We start from the raw sequence: 20,818 nt of genomic DNA on the forward strand, positions 1-20,818 counted from the left end.
ACCGCAATTGTACAGTCTATATACCTCTGTACCCACCAGGAGCTGAAAAATAATACCACATGCCTTGGGTGATAAATTGGTACCATTAGCAGGGGCCACCTCTGCATTCAACTTCTTGAATGCTATATGGACGATGTCGTTTGTAGGTTTGTATTTCCCAAAACCTGAAAGCTATGAGTCATACTAGCGTAATTGAGGGGTTTTATGGTGTGTTTGGATACGTCAAGAATATGAGCTATTAAGGGCCATTCGCAGGGGTAGAACTGGAAATTGAGATAGAGGGGGCTGGATGAATAAGCATCATGTAATTTTATTTTATGAAGGGGGCTAATAGTGATATTTTTTGTAAAATTTAAAATTTTCAAGGTAAAATATGCAAAAATTTTGAAGGATAGGGGAGCTTAGCCCCCTTTTCTTAATTACCATGTAGTTCCACCACTGGCTATTCGGAATAACAATTTACATCCAAATAAATTTTTTGCTATTTGGGATAACTAGAATAGCTGCTATTCTCTATTCTTTGTAAATGTTAGAAATATTTCAAAAGTGTGAAGAGAGGAAAAAATGTTTTTTTCACGGATTCGTTTGAGACCCCACTTGTTATCTCCACGTTATAACAATTCGTTTGAGACCCCACTTGTCTATCTTTCTTCTTAATTATCACATTGTTAGCACTATTCTTTATTTGTCACATCTATTCACTATTTCAAATGTATAATCCAAACAACATTTTTGCTAATCCGAATAGCACCAATTTCACCCTCATCTGAAAATCACTATTTTTTCTCTATTCTCATTCACTATAATCAAATTTCACTATTGTAGCTATTCTAACTCTCATGCAAATGTATCTTATAGTATATAGATTTCATTTATGTATGAATTAAAGATATGGAATGAGAAAAAAAACAGAGAGAGATTAGTTCAGAGTATAAGCTGCTTGGGTCATTTACAGGATTTTCTGTGACAATGGTTTGATGCTAAGAATGTAGATAATTTATTGATTAAAAATTAGAAATCCCTAATATTATGATTTCTTCAAACCTTATCAATAGATATCTTCCATGGCAAAAGCGAGTTACTCACTAAATGTACAAGGGTGAAATCCATAGAAGATCCTCCACAACAACAAAAGGAATGTCATGCGGCCTCCTGCTCACAAGTGGGACCCACGCGTGATTGAGACCATAGAAGCTTAAGATCCTTGTTAGCGACAGAAAGAAAGGTGACACGTGTTACCCATCAGACTGTGTACTGTCCATTGAATTTTTGCATGCATGTCCTATATAAATGTTAAGTTTTAAAGTTAGGAGTGACATTAATGTCATATTTTGGTAATGTCTCGTACATGTCCTATAAATGTCATATTTTAGATTTAAAGGAGATCTCTCAAGCTTTTGGTATTGTGATTACCATATTTCTGTACTGCTTTATTTTGATGGGTGCTTGACTAAAATTGGGGTCTACTTTCCCTTTCGTCATTATGAGCTTAATTGGTCCGTTTGCTGAATTGTTGTAATGTCTTTCTCTAGCTTTAAATTTAAGTTGACAGGAGAAGGTGATTTCATATATAGACTGTAAGTGTTAACCATCAGACTGTTTATTTGGTTAATAATTTAAGACTATCAAGAAAAAATCTTGTATACATGTGGATCTTTGAAAAGAAATAAATTATTTATAATTTGTGAATCTTGCTTCCAATCTCGTATACATAGTGCTGAACTAATTTATAACAGGAATGGTGTCGGGAAACAAGTATATCAACAGCAATATATATATATGCCTGAAGTCCGAAGTTAAATTGTGCCATTTCCAAATAATTGTCACTACAGTCTGCGAGCTTCTAATTTTTTTCCTTAGATCACTTCCTATAATCCAAGTATCGTATGTGTAATGTGTCATTAACTAGGGTTCATATCCACTACAGGATGCTTGTACGTATGTATACTTTCGCTTCAGGCAAGTGCCTTGCCATTGCGTTTCTGATAATATTATTCCTCATGAGAATAGCAGAATCATCTATTTTTCAATTCTGATCATCTGATCTAAAATAGATGTATATATAATATTTTTTTATGATGTCATAATGGCCTCCAAAAAATATGAACAAGTCTATAAAAAATAATGATATATACACAGATTTATGATGTCGGAGAAGCAAAAGAGCAATGGAGCACTCAATGAGCTTTCAATGAAATGCTATGATATCATGTCCTGTTTTGGTCCGTACCCAAGATTTTTCTCATTTTTATTACCAAAATCTCTATGATTTCCAGTAGGGCCCACAAATCACTCAGTTTAGACTAGTATACGCGATAGTCTAAAATATGCGGTTGCAGTGTTGCAATTGTCAAGAGATCACACATTATGATATTTCCCGGATTACCTGCGGCATTAAATTCAGTTCACATTTTTTGTGGATAATGAGATTTATTTCACATTTGAACAGATAGACAGCAGATGCTTCAAATTTTTTTCTACCTCATTATTCATAGCATGGCAATCGGTATAATGTTACCTGACCGAAGTTGCATAGTGTATACATATTTCAAGTTGATTAATTATTTTTTTCTTTTTCTTAAATACTGAATGATCAAGTTATAAGCTACTAGCGATAAGAACTCAACTAATGGTCAAAAAAACCTCTAATAATGGCTTTCCTACCGCTATTGGTCAACACGATAGTACAAGAACTTTCAAACTGCTAGAAGAGGAGGAACATCTTCTAGCGGCTCCAAACACAAAACCGCTAGATGAGGGTTGCTCTGTGCATGAAAAGAAACCCTCACAAAGAGAGTAATAAATTTAACCAAACTTTGACCGACCATAAGTGTTTGTAGGAAACTCTGTTTTCAGCCTTCTTTACTAATTTGGAAAGCTCGTGAGGAGATGATATTGATTTAGCATGAGCATAATTCGCCTTTAACGGAAAGACGTCGGATTAAGAATTGCAAAAAAACATTGTTTAGTGCCTCAAAACTGCAGTTGAAGTTTTAGGTTAATAACAGTAAGTTATAAAATTGATTTCAACAGAAAAAAAATGTACCTTCATTATGACAATGTGTAGCAATGTCACACTATTTCAAAAGAAAAAAAAAATGTTTAGACAAATAATCCTTGTAAGTAAAACTGATTTCAACTGGAAAAAAAGTATCTTCATTATGCCAATGAGCAACAATGACACCCTATTTCAAAACAAAAAATATATTTGACAAATAATCCTTGTAAGTTATAAAACGAGAGCTCAAATTGACCTACCTTTACCAAGTTGTTGTAAGAATGAAATCAGGGAGAAGCAGCTAGCGTTCGAGAGAATCAAATCTAAGAGAAGCATCTAGAGTTTGAGAGAATTAGATCCGAGAGAAGCGGCTATAATTTTAGAGAATTGGATCCGAGAGAAGAGAGGAGGCGAGAAGGGGCTGTTTTTCGGGATTGGAAAGGATGACGCTGTAGGAGTCGAGAGAAAAGACAATCCAGACCAGGAATTGGGAGAATGTTTGTGAGGAGCGGGAACTTATTGAAAAGTACTTGCTTGTGACCCTTTCAGTTGAGCAACATGTCAGAAGTAAGTACTTAAAATTGGTATTTACAAATGGGTGCATTTACCAAATATGGAGAAGCATTCTCTCTGCCGTTCTTGTCAATATGATCTTTGCTATGACAACAATAATTCGATTTAATGGCTCTATATTTTGAATATTTAAAAGCCCATCACCAGGATATTATCAAGAGAAGGCCCAAGATATTTCTGGGAATCTCGGTGAAATGGGTTTGTGGATTCACTGAGCTCGGTACTGTCAGTGACTGGGCCCTTGATAAATGCAAGAAAATGAGAAAGGTTGAGAATCAATTTTCAAGATTGGATGATTGAGGCATGAGCGGTGGTAATCAATTTTATTCTTTATGGTAACATAATTTGTTGTCAATACGGCCGCTACATTTACAAGATATTTAGTTTCTCTTTGCAATAGTTTATTATACAATATGGTGATACAATTTCATAACACTCAAAATAAATGCGTTCTGTATGCCTGCATAATAAAATTGTCCACATATATACTTGTACAAAAAGAGACTAGTATATTAAATTACCAATATTTTCTCTGACATTATCACGAAAGTTTTTCCCATTGTCTCATGAGTAATTGACTGCATAATCATTGAAAGATTTTTTATATATTTTTTTTCTCAAACGGGACGACAAGAAGTTATATATTTTATAAATGAAAAAAATTGCGCTATATAAAAACATTGAAAACATTTCTTCTATTATATAATTTGGATTTTAGATAGACAGAGTTCTAGCTTTCCAACTTCTTAATATCCATATAAGACTCCTTTGAGTTTCGATTCCACAACCTCCCACAAGAAGGGTGTTATCATCTAGACCAAATATCGGTTCTTATTAATAAAAATATATTATTTAATTTCATTCTAGTATGCTTCCTGTCCAAAATTTTAATTTATTCTTATCTATGGGATCGATATATGTGCTTTAACATTTATACATGATTCTTTACTAAGCAACCATGTACAAATGGCAACAATTGTATACAGATGTGGTTAACTTAATTGTGTATAAATGAGCCCCAACAATTGTACATGGTTTCGTTATACCAACTGTGTATGAATATTACATGTGATGTTTTTTTTTTTTCAAAAAAATCAACTTGTAATCATACACAGTTTTATTGTATGATCCGTGTGTGATAAAAGAAACACAAAATTTTTCACGTCATCGATCCGCATCTTCCTGTTATAATGCATCTCTCTCTATCTTTTCAAATATAGTTCTATATTTTCTAAAGCACCCCTTTCCTGTACTCGTATTTCTCTAAGACATATCTTCTAAACAGGCGAGGCATGGGTGAGAGGTAAGGAACAGAAAAGGTATCTTCACCGAGAAGGTCGGAAACAAAGAAACTTCAAACCAATGTAACTTAAATTATCAACACAAAAAGTCATGTGGCCTTCAGGCGATAATTCTTGGTTTCTAGCCACTGTGATATTTTTTAATTACAAACTTACATGTAGAGAATTGTTATAATTATTTAAATTTATATATATTCAATTGTAAATATTAATTATGTTGAACTAAATTTATTTTAAGAATGTTTCATACTGTCATTGTTGCCCATCAGACTGGTTAATGATAAAGACAATCAAGAAAAAATCTCAGATGCATGTCGATGTTTGAATGAAAGTAAATTATTGATAATTGATGATTTTTTTTTTCGATTTTTTTTATTGAATTTTTTTTACGTGAAATCTCAGGGTTATTGCCTGTAAACATTTATATCACCAGTAATATATACGCCTCTCAAATTTGAATTAAATTGTTATATTTCTTTATTGTCAATGAGTATTTTATTGAGGGCAATCTTAAGATTTAACTTCCTATAATCCAAATATCGTGTGTGTTACTAATTAACATAAGCTCATATCCACCACAGAAAGCAGAAATCATTTTCAGAATAGTTTTAACCTCGAGAAGAAAAGGGAGAGGATCGATGATCTTGGTCCAATTTATTTCCTTCTCAAGATTAACCCTGCTATAATCACAACTGCGAAGAAAAATCTTTGTAAGATATTTTCTTCTTTCATTTTGAATTTGAAAGGGAATTTTAACAACCTGATTGTCTAGAATATAAGAACTTTCAAAGCCTCCACACAGTTCCACTCAATACGTGTGTGACTGAAACAAAATAGTGATAAATGTGTGGCTGATTATTTTGCGATTATTTTTACAAGTAAACATTGACTCTTTCCAAAATATGAATGTATGGTTGGCTGGTTTCCAAATCCTGATATTTATAAAGAGCCTCGAACTGCAGTAACAGTGCATATATTTTATTGGTAGAATCTAGAGAATTACTGGATAACTCAGTAATTAAGGCTATTTATGAATATGATGAAGGAAACAAAAAGAAACTCGTTGCAAGTAGTACATACCTTATACAGTACTGCGGTGACAATGATACTAACCCAACTTCTCCTCCACATCAAAAGCACTGAATCTGCAAGCATCATCGCTCTGCCTGGATGCAAAGAGAGCTGCGGTGGAATTCCTATCCCTTACCCTTTCGGCATTGGCCAAAATTGCTCCCTGAATGATAAATTCAATGTCACTTGCCGCACAACTGACAACAATGGTACACCTACACCTTACCGTGCCAGTTTTCCAACTTTCACTAATGGTACACCTACACCTTACATTATTCTCTTTCCCATTCTGAATATAAGCCTGTCCTTGGGTCAGTTACGTGTCGGCAGCCTTGTAGCTTCCCAGTGCTATAACACCACGACAAAGAAAGTGGATTACAATAATTTGACAGTTGAGTTTGGTGAGTCATTCTGGCTGAACACCGAGAAGAACAAATTTACAGTCATTGGGTGTAATACACTTGCTTATCTTGGCCTTGACTTTAGTAATTCCATAGTAGGGTGCCTTTCTTCATGTGATAGCCTCGAAATCCTGAATAAGTATGGATCCTGCTCTGGAATTGGCTGTTGCAAGACAGCAATCCCCAAAGAAACATCTGACATTGCGGCCTGGTTTGATACCAGGACCAGCAACTCAGAGGTGCATAACTTTAGTCGTTGCAGCTATGCTACGGTGCTCGAGGAGGATGCATTCATCTTCCAAACCACTTACATCACCCATGACAACCTGAGTGCTCTTGTGCTCCCCAAAACTGCCAACCAACTGCTTTTGTATGAGTCTCAATCACTGCCGGTGTTGGTCAACTGGGTCATAGAAGCTGGCACAACATGTGACATCGCACAAACTAAAAAATCCTATGCATGCAGAAGCGATCATAGTATTTGCTTGACAATACCTGGTCATGGTTATCTCTGTAACTGCTCCGATGGTTATGAAGGCAATCCTTACCTTGACGGAGGCTGCCACGGTCTTTTTCTTTCTCACTCTCTCCTGCTCTTGATCTCTTTTATTTTTATTTATATTTCTTTTGATCTCTTTTATTTTTATTTTTACTTTTTTATAATCCCTGTGGTGGCACCCACAACGGTTGCCCATAATATTAACAAAACAGAGAGTATTCATAAATATGGTACAGTATTAGGTAGGCATATCTGATAATGTGGCATATACTAATTCTTGCAGACACCAACGAATGTGTCAACCAAAATGCATGCTCCAAGCCAGGAATATGTCACAATTATGAAGGAGGATATCGCTGCTCTTGTCCTTTCGGTTGGCGTAGTAATCATAACAATCCTGGTCTGGCAGAATGTGATCTCAACGTGGCACTAGTTACAGGTTTGTTATTACCTTCTCAAAATACAACTAGTTACAGGTTTGTTATTACCTTCTCAAAATACAAGTACTCCCTCAAACTAAATATTGGCTGCTTAGCTCGACGCCGCAAAAATTTAATCGTACCTATACAATTTTCTTAAAAAATACTCACCCAAATCCGATTAACCCCTACCTCAATTGTTTTGTTGAATGCAAATGGGACAATTTGCTAAGAATCGACGGACTCAAACAGGTAGATTTTTTTTTATTAATGTATTTTAAATAAAACCAATAGAACAAAACCAACGCCACTGGTACATTTTTCTCATTCCCCAGCGAAGTTTTGAATGGTATATATGTTACAACTTTTTCTGGATATATTCCACGAAGTTTTGAATGATTTTCAGGATAAATAAAAAAATGAGTAAGGTTAAAATGCCCTATTAGTTTTGTGTCCCAATCATGCACCAAATTTGTATCTTCATTTTTAAAGTTATAACAGTCAATCTGAATTAAAATGAAATCCTCATGAATTGGTGTAGGAGTAGTACTAGGATGGGTGACCTCCTGGGAAGTCCCTTTGTTGCTGATTCTGATTGGGTTTCATTTATAGTATACACCAACTTGTTTGGGAATCAGGGCTTTGAAGAAGAAGAAGAAATAGTCAATCCGGACCGCTCAAGATAGTCTCCATATTAAAATGAGTATGGAGACCGAATGAGTGTGTAGACCAAATTTTACAAATTTATAAAAAAAAATTTACTAATTTTTAGATAGGTACAAAATCACTACTTTTGGGTAATCCATAATCATCTCAAAAGATAGATTTTGTACCTATCTAAAAAAATAGTAAAAAATTTTCAAACAATATAAAATTTGATCTCCAAAAATATTTTAATATGAATATTATATTGAGCAGTTTCAATCAGCTATTTAAACTTTAAACTGAAGATAAAACTGTGGGGTATGATTGGAGCACAAAACGGAAATTAATGGGGCATTTTGCCCTCCAAATTTTACTCAAAAAATGAAGTATTTTTGCCCTATATATTGCAGGAATTGCTGCGGGTATTGTTGCTCCATTATTTCTTGGGATTCTTATATATGTGCTCCATCAAAGAAGAAACCTTTCAAAAGTAAAAGAGAAGTACTTTCAACAATATGGGGGATGGATACTGTTAGAGAATATTAAATTAAACCAAGGGTTCGGTTTTACAATCTTCACGAAGCAACAGGTAGAACATGCAACAAACAATTTTAACACATCAAATATTCTTGGCCAAGGAGGCCATGGCACTGTCTACAGAGGAACTCTAAGAGATGAAACAGTTGCCATTAAAAAGTGTAAGATAGTCAATGAGAGCAAAAAGAAAGAATTTGGAAAAGAGATGCTTATTCTTTCACAAATTAACCACAAGAACATTGTAAAAATTCTAGGCTGTTGTCTAGCGGTGGAGGTTCCTATGCTTGTATATGAGTTCATCCCTAATGGTACTCTATAATTCTATATCACCATATCCATCACAAAAAGCAAGAATCACACATTTCTCTCGAAACCCGTCTAAGGATTGCACATCAATCAGGAGAGGCACTTGCCTACTTGCACAGTTCAGCATCTCCTCCAATTTTCCATGGAGATGTGAAGTCTGCAAATATTCTCTTGGACCAAAATTACACGGCAAAGGTGTCAGATTTTGGAGCCTCAATACTAGTTCCCACAGATGAAGCACAATTTGTCACGCTTGTGCAAGGAACATGTGGGTATCTTGATCCAGAATACATGCAATCTTGTCAACTCACAGACAAGAGCGATGTGTACAGCTTCGGTGTAGTTCTTCTGGAGCTTCTAACCAGCAAGCCCGTAATTGATTTTGATGCACCAGAAGAAGATAGGAGCCTTTCGTCTCGCTTCCTCTCTGCTATGAAAGAGAACAAAATGCAAGAGCTTCTAGATGATGAAATAAATCATGAAGATGATATGGAATTAATTAAGGCAGTTGCTGAACTGGCTAAGGAATGTCTGAGTATGAAGGGGGAACATCGACCTATGATGAAGGAGGTGGCGGAAGAGCTTCATCGAATAAGCAAACTTAAGGAGCATCCTTGGGGACTAGAGTACAATCCCGAAGAAACAGAGACTCTGCTCAGTGAACGATCCCAGCATCACAAAGAGATTGAGCAGACAAGCCATTATTTCAATATAGATAAGGAAGCGGAGGAGAGCATTGCCATCGGTCGTTAATTACCGTTCATTTTTTCAAGTGTTGTCCTCACAATAATTAATTCTTCTCATCTTATTTATGTCACTTGTATATTTTACTTTCTCAATAATTTCTCATTATTATCACCTTTCTCATTATATAGTCTCTTTGTTTTCCTGTATTGTATTGTATTATGTTGTTCCAAATATTTTCTAGTGTATTGCATTGTATTGTATTATGTTGTAATTTATGATTTTCTCCGTGCTTGTATAATTTTTTCAACTTCCTTCTAATATATAATCGTATTGATTTCCAAGATATGTAATTAGAAATAAAATAATCCTAATAAAGACTAATTCTATACTAATAAGATATTAATATGTAATGTCAGTACTACAGAATTGCAGACTTCTATCGGGTTAAAACTGGATCTGCTAACGGAGTCCCTACTGATAGAGACCAACACGATGGAAGAAACACAAATACTTCTAGCAGTTTCATAGCTCTTGTATAATATTCAAACACTACAAAACATATTACCGATAGGATAATTCTACATCCTCTATCGGTATACCGATACAAGTTTAACTTTTTTTTTATTTCATTCATAAAGTTGACATATACGGATACAAGTTTAACTTTTTTTTTATTTCATTCATAAAGTTGACAGCCCCTCCAAATTTGCTACCCAAATTAATCATAAACAAGTATATATAGATACATAAAACAAACTTAAAAATATATATATATACATAATTTTTTTTCCTTATGACCTTATAAGTTTTCTTATAAGAAATGAAAAAGCTTTAAAAAAAACCCCGGTGCTCCCACTAGTGGAAAAACTGGAATTAGGATCGGTTATTTACACACATTAGTATCGGACAAAAAATATTAGGATCGGTTATTTACACACATTACACACACTAGTGGAAAAAAAGGAATTAGGATCGGTTCTTTCAAAAAATCTATCCTAATAGTACTATTAGGATCGGTTTTTTGAAACAACCGATCCTAATGTTTTTTTATTTTTTTTTCATAACCAACATTAAAAAAAAGAAAGAAAAAAAGAATTCAGATCGGTTGTTTCAAAAAACCGATCCTATTAGTACTATTAGGATCGGTTATTTGAAACAACCGATCCTAATATTTTTGTTTTTGCAGAACCAACATTCAAAAAAAGAAATTAGGCTTGGTTGTTTCAAAAAACCGATCCTAATAGTACTATTAGGATCGGTTATTTATTTGAAACAACCGATCCTAATTTTTTTTTTTTTTTTTTTGCAGAACCAACATTTTGTGAATCCATATTATAATCCATTACATATTATAACAAGAAATTTAAATCCAAAGAAATTAATTAACAGACATATAAGTGACTGATTGATCTATTTCTTCAATTAACACACATTTATGCAATTAATGTAAATGACAACAATAAAAAAAAAACAATAATTATCTCTTTTGCAATCACATCACTTGAGATTAGAAAAGACCCAAAAAAGAAAAACAAAGGAAACAATTAGATGGAAAAATATTTTCCAAAGAAAAATATAAAAAAATGTATTTTAAAAGTACAATAATGAGAAAATTAGATAAAGCTAATACCGTGATAGTTGATCGGCCGGATGATTAACTTGAGCGAGATGTCGTCAAGACTGTAAAACAATATACAAACACCATTAATTAATTTTTGAAACAATAAATAAAATTAAAAACTGACACAATTGAGCCGGAGGTGTGAGAGGCTCGACTTTGAGAGGGAGAGACAGAGACGGAGACACAGAGACACAGAGGAGAGGGAGAGACGGAGACAGAGAGAGAGAGAGACACGGAAGCCTAAGGATTTGAGAGGCAGAGACGGAGACACACAGAGAGACGCTAAGTTGAAAATGAGAGGTGCGAAATGAAAATAAGAATCCTAAGCAGGTTATATAGGGATTTCTCAGGATCGGTTATTTATTGAACCGATCCTCATAGTATTGAGATTCAAAAAATTTGGCTAAATACAGAGGTGTGAAATGAAAGAATTAGGATCGGTTGTTTCAAAAACCGATCCTAATAGTACTATTAGGATCGGTTATTTGAAACAACCGATCCTAATTTTTTTTTTAATATTGGTTCTGCAAAAACAAAAAAAAACAAAATAATTAGGATCGGTTGTTTCAAAAAACCGATCATCATAGTATTATTAGGATCAGTTTTTTGAAACAACCGATCATCGTTTTTTTTTTTTTCAGAACCAACATTAAAAAAAAGAATTAGGATCAGTTGTTTCAAAAAATCGATCCTAATTCTTTTTTTTTGCATAATTAGGATCGATTAATTCGAAAAAATAAAATATAAATAAATAAATAAAAATAGAACCTTCCTTATGCTCAGTGTAATAAAGTAATCATCTCTATTACATGTGGAGAGTGCCCCAGAAATATTTGAAACAATAAATCCTTAGCACAGCGGCTAAAGATATATTTTTGTCACACCCCGGGACAACCCGCCACGTATTTACACGTAAGGCGTGTGCACATCACATACATTATCAATAACAATATAAATAAAGCCACACTTATTTCATAATCAAACGAGTTTAACAAACGATCATGGCGGACATGGCTAGTAATACAAACACTGCCAAGCCTGCCCAATGTATCAATAATTGAATAATGGAAACAAAAATAAACAACATGTGGCATTTATCAATCACAAGCCTTTCCGTTGATTAGTCTCACTCTTGTCCTTGCTCGACTTCTTCATCTTCATTACCTATGCTCGTTGACCTCCTAATCCACGCCCCTTCTATTCGTGCTCATTCCTGGCCTCGTCATTTTCTGGAACCCACACAAAAGTGGAACGGGTGAGAGATCGAACATTCTCTCAGTGCGGGATTTAGTTCCAGCCCGGATATTTGTAAAATCTTCATTTTGTTTAATCAACAACTAAAATGCAATCTATATTACCCTATCGTGCAATGACTACCATTCATATGAGCACTTGTTACTTTAAAATATTATTAATCACTGATCATTACTTTGCTTATGATACGTTATATCTCAAACCCGACTGCAACTAGCATTCCCTGCATATCGGTCCCGACCGCGACTAGCAATCCCCGCGTATCGACCTTTCAACTATCAAACCCGACTGCGACTAGCAATCCCCGCATATTGGTCCCGACCGTGACTAGCAATCCCCACGTATCGGCCTTCCAAATATCGAACCCGACTGCGACTAGCATTCCCCGCATATCGGTACCGACCACGACTAGCAATCCCCGTGTATCGGCCTTTCCAACATCGAACCCGACTGCGACTAGCATTCCCCGCATATCGGTCCCGACCGCGACTAACAGCCCCCGCGTATCGGTCTTTCCATTCATTCATCTCACAGCGATCGTTCGTTTTCTTATGCTAATGTTATACTCAATCGATATATTTTACTCATATCATATGTTCCAAACGAAATAATCATATTATTTATTCTCTAAACAAAGCCAAAGGGGTTGTTCGAATCAACATGCACAATTTCATAAGTAAAAATATAATGCACACAAAGGAATAAGTAAATCATTTTACAAAAAGTCCAGGAAACCCGCACCTGATATTGAAGTAATTTTCTTGATCGTCTCTTGCGTTGTTTAAATCTTTAAAAGACGAATCTGATACAATAATATACCTCTAATTAATAATGTATAATATTCACTCGTTCTCATTGTCTAAAACTTCTTGATTATACTATTAGTATTATATTCACATATTATTAATCCTAATATTATACTTTAATTAGTTTTACTTTGACAATTCATTTTGATTTGCAAACAAATTTGAAATCTTAATATGATGTATCGTAAAATTAGTATAAAATAACTCAGCAATAAATTAGCGAGAAAATCATTTAATTATTTTTATTCTACTACTATTTATAATTGATCAGAAGAGATCTCTAAGTTTTATATTTGCTGAAATTTATATTTAAATAAGGATTTCCTAAATTTAATATTTTACTGAATTTACTTTTAGATCTATAAGAAAGATAATTGTAAACAATTATGAAAATGAAATCTTTACTTCTAAATAAATTAATATTGTAATGTCCTATTATATGCTTTCTGAAATTGGACTCAAATTAATGGAAATATTATTTTGGTATGGTTCTCCTTATTAAGAGATTATAACAATCATATAAATAATTCTCACGCAGAAAGAAGAAACAAATTAAGAAATATTTTTAAATTATAAAAGAAATAACCAAAAATTAATTTCACGTGACCTTAAAATAAGTACTATATTATGATTACAACGTAAATACTACATTTAATGAAATCAAAGACAAATTATTTCAGATATTAATATAATTAGATTAATACTTGTTAATAAATATTATTTCCAGATTTCTAATATTATTAAAGAGATTATTACTAACAAATTCAGATTATATTATAGTTAATGAAATTAATATTTATAAGAAAGTACTACCTAATAAATTCCAGATAAATAATTTCTTATAACTAAGATCATACAATCCAATGATAAAATTTATTCTAAGCCCATAAACCTGATTATCTTATCCCAATCAATTCAATTTATTGTACTGCCAATTTAATATCAAATGATATAATTTTAATTACCTTGGTTGCAGATTTCCCGAATGAAAGAGGAGCCTTGATAACTTTAGATCATGAGACATATAAATACTAATATCTAATAGTTTTGAGATGGAGAGTTGGAGGTTTGAGATAAATCAAAATAAAAGGGTTGGGTTGGTGGAGACAAAAACAACAATCAACGGAGGCGGCAGGGAATTAAATAAAGGGTGCGTAGTGTAGGGTTTAGTGTTTAAATAGGAAATTAAGAGGAGGCAGTTAATAGGATTCACATAGTTTTAATTTTTGAAGGGTCGGTTATTTTGAGGAATGGGCTGCTCACAATTAATTGGGCTGGCATCTCTTTTGAATTAGTTATAAATTTTATTTTGTAGTCTACCAATTTATTTAATTAATAAAACTAAATTTTAATTGGGTCGTTACTCAAATTTATTTCTTAAGTTACCACGTTACATCGATATTTATTATGCTTTTAAATCTCTCAGGTTAATTAATGTCAATAATGTTGAACAAATAAACAAATAAAAAAAAAATTACGTGGGAGAATGTTACAATTTTATATTAGGTAAATTAATTATGTAAGCAAGAGATGAATTGTAATGAAAAAAACAGAGAATCAATGAAACAGAGAATCAATGAAATAGTTTCACATTTTGAGCAATTTAGAAAATCAATTATTTTCTTTGTGTGAAACAGAGAGCAGTTGGACTGCACATATAGCAATTTATCCAACAAAAACTAGCTCTTAATTAAATAATTGCAGTTGGTCTAATGAAGCTCTCAATGTTTTTGGTTTAAATCAATGATCCCTTAAAACGTTTAGAATTAGTTCCATTCAGTTCTTAATTAGTTGGTTGCTTGGTTAATGACTAAATTAACATTGTAATCTGTGACTTTAGAAATATCACAAGTTTCTAGAGTAACGATAACATGATTATCTATATAGATAAATCGGTCCCTCATATGAGTATAATGTTTGAATGTTTTCCAAAGGCATGGTATTCTTTGCAAATTCACAATCATATAAAAGTGAGAGGGAGATTATATAAAGCAATCGTAAATAGAAGTATAGCATGGTATTCTTTCCAAATTCACAATCATATAATGATTAATTTTTTTTTTTGTGAAATTACACTTTTATATTACATTTGAAATCTAGCTTAATTTATAGAAGTGAAACTATCCAAAAAAAGGGTTTCCAACTTTCCACTATTTTCTCTTTCCTTGTTTTTTTTTGCTGTAGGAAAAGTTTCAATTTCATGTCCCCTAAAATAAATTCGAAAAAAGATGATATATTAGGAAAACTGTCCACATTCCTATACAAAAATTGGGGATTATATTAAACCACAATATTTTCTCTAACATTTTCATAAAAGTATACCTAAAACCTGATAAGGAACTAACAAGGAACCAGGGATGATGCGGATTCAAGTTTACCTAAAACCTGATAAGGTACCACCAGTGAGGATTTTTTGGTAGAAATAAAAAAAAAATCTCAGGAAAATGAGTGATTGGTTTTTTCTTAGAGAAATAAATGGAACCATCACTGGTGCAATTTCACCAAAGAACATGCTAATGAAACTGCACCAATGTTATGGTCTCAGTCATTTTTGGATAAATGATCAATATGGGGTTTGACGTCTGAAAACACAGGATAAATCTAGAATAATCATTTTAGTACCCGTGCTACAGTACCCACACAGTACCCACGCTATAGTAATCGTGTTACAGTACTGCACTTAGAGAAATAATATATTATGATCCCTACTAATTATTATTCTAAAATTTCAGCAACATCATTTCTCTATGATCCCCACTAATTATATAGTTTCACTTTTACAATTCCTGCACTCGTTCTCGCGTCAACCTTTCTCTAATAAAAATAGTTGTCTTCATAGAAATAAATACTTCAATGCATAGAAATAAATACTTTTAGTGCTTAAATATTAATACTTTTAGTGCTTAAATATTAATACTTTCAGTGTCATATATAAAAAATACTTAGATATGTATACCTTCGTAGTTATAAAGTACTTCTAGTGTCATATGTAAATAATACTTAGATATGTATACCTTCGTAGTTATAAATAATTAGCAGATAAGATATTAACATTTAAAAAAATATTACTACTTTGATACATGACTTGTTATAATTATCTTTTTTGGAGTTCTCCAATAATCTCCGCATCAGCTTTCCTCAAACAAAAATAGTTGATCTCATACATATAAATACTTCAATGTATAAGTACAAATACTTTCAATACTTAGATATTAATACTTTCAATGTCATATGTAAAAAATACTTGCAAGTATAGGTATAAATACTTCTACAGTGAGTTATAAATACTTGCGTGACAACGAGTCTGAAAGTACGTCATCATGGATCTCATTTGAAAGAAAATATTACGTAGATATTAATAATATGGAAAAAAAAATTAAAATTGTGGAGATTTTGCAATCCCTGTAGGAAGTTATCTTTCTGCATTTAATTTTCGGTGATCCCCCCGCGGGTATAGTGTGGGTACAGTAATGCAGGTACTATTATCTTCACATTACAGTACCCGCACAATAAATAATTGTTCACCTCATAACTATAAATAGTTTCATACATAGGTATAAATACTTCCGTGCATATATATTAATACTTTAGAAAAAAAATTCTAATTGTGGAGTTTTTGCGATCCCCATAAAAAGTTATGTTTTTCACATTTAATTTTCGGTGGTCCCCTCTGTGGGTACAGGGCGGGTAGTGTAGTGTGGGTACTGTTATCAACTTCCATAAATGTATGGTCCTAGAAACATGCATCTGGTGTAATTGAATCATTGGTGTGGTTCCATCTATTTTTTTGAAAGATTTTTTTTCTATTTCCGTAGAATTAAATTTGAATTTTAAAAAAAATATCACGAGAGAGAGTTGAATCTATAGAATCAACTGCAGATTAGAGTCTTTTAAATGTGTGAGATTGTTCCTCGGAATATTTTCTAAAGAAAAGTCATGTGGCCTTCAGGCGATAAATTAAATTTAATTACGAACTTTATATTGTAGTATAAACAATATCTTACAAACTTTATGTAGTAATTTTTTGTTGCTAGCCCCTGTGATATTTTTTAATTACGAACTTTTAAAAAGAGAATTGTAATAATTATTTAAATTCATCTATTTCCAATTGTAAATAGTGAACTATTTAAAAGTTCAAACAGTCGATGCAAACCGTTTAACATGATGGATATATTAAAATTTGCTTGCAGATCAAAATTTTAATTTTTTTTAATTTTTTTTCTATTCATTAAGTATTTTACAAATCGTTGTTTTCAGACCATTGAATTTTGTAACCATTTTAATAAGAGAAAATTGGTTATTTGCTACTCCAAAACCTTCAAATTGTAAAAATGTCATCCCGAAATTTGAAATTGTAAAAATGTCACTCCAAACTTTATTAATTTGTAATTTTGTCATTCCAAATAATTAATGACTAAAATGCTCTCCCTTCTTCTTCTCATGCCTCCTCTTCATTAAGTTGAATATGCTGATTATTTGCCTCCTCTTCATTAAGCCGTCTTTGATTTCATTCTACGAATTGAAGTATCTCGGTTCAGTAACTTCCCCATCTCTGTCGACTGTCGTCTCTAATTCTTCGGAGGCTCGAGCAGTAAGGGTCTGATCGGAACCATCAATTTCTATTCAAAATGAGAAATGGAATTCAAGTTTTCTCAAATTCTCTGATCGGATCAGCGGAAGCGACAGGAGATGATTTCTTTTAACGCGATTTGGCGAGAAAATTTTCCTCCCATTAATTCCCGTGAAAAATGTAAAGATTTGGCGAGAGTTCATTTGCTAAAAAAATAACGGTAATTTATTTCCAGCAATACCCCCACTCTCTCTCTCAAATCGAGTCTCTACCTTCGCATCATTGCGCTCGCGCCTCTCTCTGAAGAATCAGCGCTCCAGCAGCCTCTAATGGCGGATCCGAGAACTGCGCTACTAGTTCCCGATCCCCAAACTGGTGGGCGCCACTCTTCAGAATGTCAGCGGAGCCCGACCACACTGGAGGACACCTCTGTCGCATCTCAGAATGCAGCAGCGACGGATCTGCCGGTGGCAAGGCGGAGGTCTACAGCGTTCACCGAAGAGAAGGCGAAAGTGCATCACAAGGAGATGTTGGAAACAGGGACCTATCCTGACGCCATGTATCACTCAGCCATAGCCGCTCACCTCGAAGAGAAGGTGAAATTGCTAAGGCAGTCAAGGGGAATGTCCAGAGAGTTTTGAGGTAATATTCTAGTTAACAAAAAATCAAACTAAAAAAGTGAGATTGACTTGGCAAGCAATTGAAAAACATAAAATTGGGACTACTGGTATGATAAGAACTTTCAATACCCAACCGACTAAAATCCAAGTTTGAAGTCCTTGAATAAGAATAAAAAAGATTCCGATGCTTAATATTTGCAGCACCAACACAGTCACAGTCATTCATACGCACTAACTTAACAACCGAAGGAGGGATATCAAGAATGATAGGCCGAGAAGAATGCAGCCGTACGTAGTCAGCAAGTCGCTTTGTTGACTACGTTCAGGTCAAAATTGCAAATCCTAACACTGACAATGCCTTGTAAGTTTTGGTCAGTACTCTTAATATTCTTTGCTTGCCGTGCGCTTAAGAAAATTTTCAGAAATGATTTTATTACTGAATTGATAAGCAGTGCTAGTGCATTGTGAAAACTAATTCAAGGTTCATTTTGTTCCTTTAATAATACGACTCCTGTGAGGTATGATCGACCTTAATATAAATTTGATCAGATATAATTTTGTTCTGGTGACTTTTAATATTTCAGATCTACAAGTTTTTAATGTGTCTGGACAATCCATGTGCCTATACGAGCACTCCGACATTTCAATCAAATTGTCATATTTTATGTTACATTGGAGATGATGAAGCAAGTGAAGTTGCATTTGATTCAGACCAGGACAACATTAATGCTTTTCTCTTAGAATGATGATTAGTTTTGTAATTAAGAGGATCTTCACTGGCAGATGTGTATGATAGATCATTTACTATAGTTCCTTTTTTTAATTAAAACATTTTGATTGCTTAGACATGTAGTGCTTGTTATTTTCAGTCTGGCATTGAGTACTCCTGAAGTGCTCAAGTACTTTATTTATTTCAATTTGGCAAAAATCAGCACAACTGATAGCCAACTGATAGCAAGGGAAAATATTGAAGAATTGGAGGGTCAATTTACAAATTACACAGGTACCAGTAGGCACTGGTATTGGAGCAGATAGTTAGCACTCAAATCTCCAGGCACTGGTTTGCAAAAATCAGCACAACTAATGGCAAAGGAAATTATGGAAGAAAATGGAGGGCTGGTTTGCAAATTAACCAGGTACCAGTGGGCGCTGGTATTGAACCTGGTAGTGAGCATTAAATTCTCCAAGTACTGCCACTAATTGAATGTTCTAATTTTCTAATTATTATTTTTCCATACCCCTTGTACTGTATTTTAATTTTTCTCATAATTTTTCGTTTCATGTTACTAAATAATGTAATCTAGACAACTGTCATGTTGTTTTGTATTTACTAGTACTGAGTTAGTGGATGTATTTATTGGTGCTTCGTATCACTTTGTTTTTTTTAATCTTTTGAAGTATATTATTTAAAGGGTATAAAAGTCATTTTTATTCAAATGAAATCATTTATCTTTTGTTATATGTACATTTCAATCAGTAAATAGAGAAGAATTCAATTCTTCTCTATTTTTATTCCAATCAACAAAGTTCAAATAGAAATCATCTCTATTGAATTACATTGAATTGAAATCAATTGAACTTCAACACCCTCAGTGTTCCGATCAGACCCTAAATGAATAAGTATAGATCCAAAATCACTTCTGTTGTCGACAGCAATTCAAATTCAACATAGTAAATCACGTTGAAAGGATTCTCTTTCTACTCTTAAATACTTGGATGAATTATACTCTCTTCGTACGTAAATTCATCTGGAATTTTATCAGATATAAATCTTCGATTAGGGATGAGCTCCTGCATTCTTTGATTGAATTTTTTTTTTTTTGGTATGTTTCAGTTGCTTCTGGATTGGTATTAGAGGTTTGGAGAACTCAAGGAATTTTTTGAAATTGTGAATACCCGACTTATAATTTTACGGGAAAGTGATGATCTAGTGGACGACTTATGACTAGTTAATCTGCTAAATATAACCATTTTTAAATTTATCCTATAGTTCGAGCTTCTCTAGTAGCTAGCAAAAAATTCAGAGAACGTTACTGGAGAAGCACTATTCAGAGTGGCTAAAGGAATTTAATTAATTATTTTTCTGGATTTCATGGTTTTAGTTCTCATATATCTCAGAGTTTGATGTTGTTTAGAGAGACACTTATCAATAGTTCACCTGCTATCTAATAATTTTCTCCTTTATCCGTCCTCCAAGATATAATCAGCAAATTCAACTTAATGAAGAAGAGGTAGGAGAAGAAGAAGGGAGGGCATTTTAGTCAGTAATTATTTGGAGATACAAAATTACAAATTAATGAAGTTTGGAGTGACATTTTTACAATTTCAAATTTCGGGATGATATTTTTATAATTTAAAGGTTTTGAAGTGACAAATAACTAATTTTCCTTTTTAATAAATAGTAAAAAAATTAAAAAAATATAAAATTTGACCTGCATGCATATTTTAATATATCCATCATGATGAACGGTTTGGATCGACTGTTTGGACTTTGAAAATGTTAGGTGTAA

General features: G+C 33.3%; 1 pseudogene across 1 annotated transcript; it reads left to right on the top strand.

The window, feature by feature from the left end:
* The first annotated feature begins 5,799 nt into the window (after positions 1-5,799).
* On the top strand, positions 5,800-9,712 carry LOC144546215 (wall-associated receptor kinase 2-like; annotated as a pseudogene). The gene is made up of 3 exons (XR_013508723.1): positions 5,800-6,911; positions 7,127-7,282; positions 8,318-9,712. The product of XR_013508723.1 is annotated as a wall-associated receptor kinase 2-like (transcript).
* The last annotated feature ends 11,106 nt before the right edge of the window (positions 9,713-20,818 follow it).

Source organism: Carex rostrata, chromosome 29 (assembly GCF_964058835.1).
Source record: "Carex rostrata chromosome 29, lpCarRost1.2, whole genome shotgun sequence".
NCBI lineage: Eukaryota > Viridiplantae > Streptophyta > Magnoliopsida > Poales > Cyperaceae > Carex > Carex rostrata.